The following is a 6,114-nucleotide window of genomic DNA, read 5'->3' on the forward strand; positions in this document are numbered from 1 at the left end:
AAATTTAAACTGCGTGATTAAAATGAGAAAACATGTAAAGTTCGTGATTTTTTTGACATTAACCCTAAATTTAAAATATACACACACACACACACATATATGATTACAGGCTGATGTAAAATTGTATCTACAAGCTATTCCATAGATAGTCCATATAAAGCTGTCAGAAATACTGTAAATAACAAAAACATTTATTAATAAATATTTATGTTTAAATAATTAAATTTATTTATATTAATTAATTATTAATTATATATGAGAGAATATAGTCACTCTTTTTATTTATGAAAATGAAATTGTAACTATTAAAATATGTAGATTATTTTTACTTTAACTAATTCAACAAGTAGCAAGTAACTTTTGTCTTATTAGGTCATCATAATACTTAGTCAATATTAAGTTAAATGGGTCCAGCGCTAGATACTAGAGCGACCCTTTAATACTTGGGATAACTGGAAGCTAACATGTGTTGTTCTTCATCGGAATATACTGAAGAAGATATATAAAGATACTATATTTGGAAAGTCAAGCGATGATGAGGACCGAAGATAATGATCCAATTTTAGTTGCTGATAAGTTAAATAAGTTACTGCTCCCTTCGTTCTTTTTTAGTTGTCCATTTAGCCAATTTTATTTGTCTACAAATAGTTGTCCATTTAGTAATTTCATGTGATATTAGCTATTTATCTTTCAAGTTTATCTATTCTTAATAAATGACCCTATGTTTTAATTTAAAAGGCATTTATTAACTAATAGGGCTATATTAGTATTTTTTTTATAAATTAAGACAAAAGAATCACTATCTTGTTATGTACAATATTGGCTAAATGGACAACTAAAAAAGAACGGAGGTAGTATAACATAACTTTGGTTTTATTTATATGATGACATAATAATAGCACGCTATTTTAGTTCACTTATTGGGAGACAGTGGGCTTTCTTTTTGACGTGTTTTTTCAATTTTAAATTGGGTAATCTACACAAATCCCTCAAAAATGGTACTATCTAATGTTTTTACCACAGCTTTTTTATTTTTGTAGTAATCTCTCAATAAAATTGAAAAGTTTTCACAATCCCCTCATAACCCAAAATAAACTAAAACATAAAAAAATAAGACAATTATGACCTTATACAAAACCGTGACAATAAACAGGAAAGAGTTTTTTTTTTCAGACAAAGAACCACAAATTACTTTATCTTCAACCTCCAGCATAATTCCGCCATTAAAACTCCAACAATTATTTAAATTTTGCTTATTTTTTTTTATGCCTCTAATTCACTATCATTGATGGTGGGAGAATGTCAGAGAGGCGATTACGGTGGCGGTGATGGGAGGATGCCCAAGAGGCGATGCCGGTGGTGGTGATGGGAGGATGCCGGCGAGGCGATGTCGATGGCGGTGATATGAGGATGGACGAGAGTTTTCCAAATCGGAATTAACAATGGCATTAGGAGATCCACGACACTGGCGTGATTCTAGAAACAATGTTGGCAGCGAAGAGACGAATAAGAGAAGGAATTGTAACTATGAGTGAGAGGAGAGGATATAAAACGGCGTCATTGATGAGGTTGCTTGGGGAAGAGCAAAAAAAAGGAGAAGTAATGCAGTGTACTGCGTGTGCATGATAAGAAAGAAAGGAGAAGCATGTGGTCATACATATTAATTGTTGTAAAGAGCATTATTTATGTGGACATACTATACATATCATAGGCTCATGCCTCATAGTCAGTTTTTTTAGATATAATTATATTTAAATTTATTTTATATATATAGGAAATGTCACACTCTAATCCACTAGATGCAGTATAAATTTTATTTATATAGGAAAATTATGTTTTTTAAAAAGGATATTACTTGATATGTACATATTATTTCAGATTTATAAGTACGAATTATAAAGTTTAAAGTTGATTTGGAGTTTATTTTATGAATTAATTTTAATTTTATAATTATTTTATTAATATTTTTTAATTTTTTAATTTTAAGTTTATATTAAGTTCACATTGAGTTCATATTGGATTAATACCGATCACCGTATAAAATTTTAAATATTATTATAAGTTTATTTATCACTATATAAATTTATCTACGAAGTGTAAATTTTATAACATTATAAAGAGCACCAAGAATTTTTTTATAAAAAATTAAATTAAGGTAGTTCAGTTGATATAGGTTCATATCAGGTTCACATCAGGTTGATTTTTGGTGTTATAAACTATCAAATACATTTCGCTTAAAAAAATATTCAATTTATAAATTACACAAAATCTCAAAATTTATCTATATAAAATGTCAGTTAAGATTGTAAAGAGCAGTAAGATAAATTTTATGAAAAAAATGAATTGAGATAGTTCAGTTGATATAGGTTCACATCAGGTTAACATCAGGTTGATTTTCAGTTTTATATACTGTCAAATACAATACACTTAAAAGAGAGATTCAATTTATATATTACACTAAATTTCAAAATTCTCTCTATATAAAATATCATTTAAGATTGTAAACAGTAGTAGAACAAATTTTATTAAAAATTAAATTAAACTAGTCTAATTGATATAAGTTCACATACGGTTCACATCGGGTTTGTTTTCAATTTTGTAAATCGTTAATTACATTTCATTCAAAAATAGTTATTCAATTCTTATAATAGACTATATCTCAGAAAAATTTCTATATAAAATATTAGATAAGATTGTAAAGAGTAGTAAGACAAATTTTATAAAAAATGAATTAAGATAGTTCAGTTGATATAGGTTCATATCAGGTTCACATAAGGCTGATTTGTGGTTTTATAGACTAATATCAACTCATTCTAAATTAAATTAATAATAAATTAATTATAAATTAAAATTAATTTATTATAATCAAATTAATTTATTAAAGATTTACATTATAAAAGTAATTTTATAAAGTAAAAAATAGACTAATTTTATATTAAAAGTAAACTTTTTAAAATGTTTTTACAATAGTGGGTGTGAACTTAATATAAACTTAAAACAAACTAATTTGATAAGAAACTTCTCTGTACATTAGACCCTACAATTTGTTACAATTTGATAGATTGTTGTCCTTAATTTTTACATTATCAAAAGACAAAAGAAGAAAATAATAGTCAAACAAACCTCAACTGTCTCATTTTTATTTTCTTCTCCATAATTCTTACCCCGTGGCACATTTAACCTTACAATTTTCTGACTATTAGTAGTTTGTCCTCTCAAAATAATTTCACCTAAAGATAGCTCGACTAATCTCTAGTCATCCACACAATTTTTAAGATTATACACATATTCAAACTTTTTGATTAGTTGCCGATTAACAGACGACCATGATTCATTTTCTGGTTCAGCCAATTAAAAAATTTAACTGTAATTTGCATCAATGTCATATTCAAGGCTTCACCCACTATCCAATTGTAATCTTCCACTCTTTCACGTATTTGAAAATCAACAGCCCAACTCTTTATAAAGCAAACCAACTCTCAATTTTTTTTATAACTGTAATCACCATCAATGTTATATCAAAGATTCCACCCACTACCCAATTGCAATCTCCCACTCCTTCACTTCTATGAAAATCAATAACCCAATTCTTCATAAAACAAACCAATTTTCAATTTTTTTTTCTGTAACTGTAATTGTAACACAATTTCTTCATTTCTTTTTTTTTTATTTCTCTCATTTTCTGTCTTCAATAGTAATTATTTTCCATTAATTTAATAGTTCCGAACTTATGGTTGATGTTTTTAACGTTTGGTTAATATTTTTGCAGATGCAGCAGATCAAAGTGTAATGAAAGTAATGGAAAATAAGGTTATGAAGAAGAAGGGTGAAGTGGGGGAAATTATTGTGTGTAGTTGAAACACAATAGAAAAATATACCATAGGGATAAAATAGGAATGGAGAATATAAAAAGGTAGACATGAAAAACATTTTTAAAAATTGAGAGATTTCTGCAAAAAATAAAAACATGAGTCACTAACATAAACAATTGGAATTTTGAGGGATTCTATGTAATTTTCTCTTTTAAATTTCAGTACTTTACTAGAAGATAGTGGAAGAGTTTATAAAAAGGTTTAATTATTTAAAAACCACTCACCTTGTAATTTTTTTTCATTTATACCATGACCTAGAAAAAATTTCAATTGTACCCTATTTTTGATTTTTATGTTTTATCTCTACCTAATGAGTTGAATTGACCTATTTTCTTTTGAAAAAAATTATAAATTATTCCTTTATTTTTAACCTATATTCTAATAAAACGGTAATGTTAATCATTTATGTATCTTGTTTTTAATATTTTCATCTTTAAATTAATTAAATTATTAAAAAAATTACTTTTGAGGTACAAATGAAACATAAAAATCGAAAATAGGGTACAAATGAAAATTTTCTTAGGTCGTGGCATAAATGAAAAAAAGTTATAAGGTGAGTGATTTTTAAGTAATTAAGCCTTCTAAAAATGACTATATACTTTAAGATACAAAAGATATTAACCTTTAGTTGTCAGCGTCAGCATACAGTTTCAGGTTTTGCATTTCTGTTACCTGTTTAAACGGTTCAAATGCGTCAATTCTAGCTACTTAGAGCAATTAAGAAGACTTCGCAGCCAGTGGCGGACGCAGAATTTTTTTATAAGGCAGGCAAGGTTATACCGAAATTTATAAGATGGAAAATATAACAAATTTAAGGTGGTCAGTGCTATAAATTTTAAGGTCGAAAAATTATAACTAACATATATATTCATATTTTTCCAAAGATCCAAAATAATAAAGTAGTCGACTGCCCACCATAAACTTTTTCTAGATCCGCCCCTGTTCGCAGTGAGAGAGAAGTCAACCTTTGCATCTACTGAACTATTTTCGGAGTGAGAATCTCTGTCTGAAAGAAGAGAAGACAAAAGCCTTTTTAGACGAGAGTCAAAATACAGTCAAATTCTAACTCGGTTCAACTCCAAAATTTATAACTCAAAACTCGAACTTGAATTGATCGAGATTTATTTCAAGGTGTATTTTACTAGAAAACAGTCGAAAAGTTTCTGGAAATGAATTAATATTTTAACCAGCAATTTTTTTTTCTCTCTTTATAAATTAGGCATAAACATCTTGTTAGGAGCTGGTTATTACGAACCCCCCATCGGTCTAAGGTATTCTTTACCAACTGCATGATTGACATCTTCCTTAATTTATTTGATACACACTAACTAGTTTAAAAGTTGAATTTTGAGACCAAGTGGCCGGCCAGAACAGTCAGAGGAGCTCTTAGGATTGAATGTGAACTCACTGAGAGCCCTTGATGGAGCCGTTCCACCGAGCTGTCCCGAGCCAAAACGAAGGCCTCAATCCGCATAGATGCTCTTGTATTGGATAAAGCTCTTAAACATCTGCAGCCAGATCTCGTGGCTTTAGTTCCCAAGTTGGTCGAACATTCAGGTGCAGTTTGTGCACTTCTTGAAAGACTCCAACAGGCTAATGCAGAACCTGCACTAAGGATACCTGTAAGATACATTTTGTAGAAGTGTTTTGTTCGTTTACTTTACTTGATTGTGTTGTTTGTTTGACTGAATGCCAAAGAAGGCATATTTGCAGCATTTAGCTCAATTATGATAGTCATATTGCTCATTCTAATCTGCCATTTTTTCCTCCGCTACATCTCATTGCATGACTAGACTGGTTTTTGTTTCTCAGGTTTTTGGTGCTCTAGGCCAAGTGGAATTTGGCAGTGATGTTTGGGAACACATTCTCTTTCAATCTTTCGAGCTTATGTCCGACTCAAATGATGAACCCCTTGTTGCAACCATGGATTTAATATTCAAAGCTGCATCCCAGTGCTACCGTCTTCTTAAAGCAGTAACTAATTTTGATTCAAAAATCTTATTCTATTGTCCTGAAAGTGTTTCATTTCCCTATATAATGTCCTCTCTCTGTTATAAATTCTATGTCAGGGCAGTTCGAGTAAGGCAAAAAAACTTGGGTTCTGAGGTCTCACCTTGTGCCCTGGATATTCTGATATTGAAATCTTCACTGATATGTTATCTATACCTTGTCTTACTGTTTTGCTAATATTTCTTATCTTAGGTAAATGTGTAAAGATCATTTGTAAAAGCATATCTACAAA

The sequence above is a fragment of the Mercurialis annua genome, linkage group LG2, assembly GCF_937616625.2.
Source record: "Mercurialis annua linkage group LG2, ddMerAnnu1.2, whole genome shotgun sequence".
In the NCBI taxonomy this organism is placed as follows: Eukaryota; Viridiplantae; Streptophyta; class Magnoliopsida; order Malpighiales; family Euphorbiaceae; genus Mercurialis; species Mercurialis annua.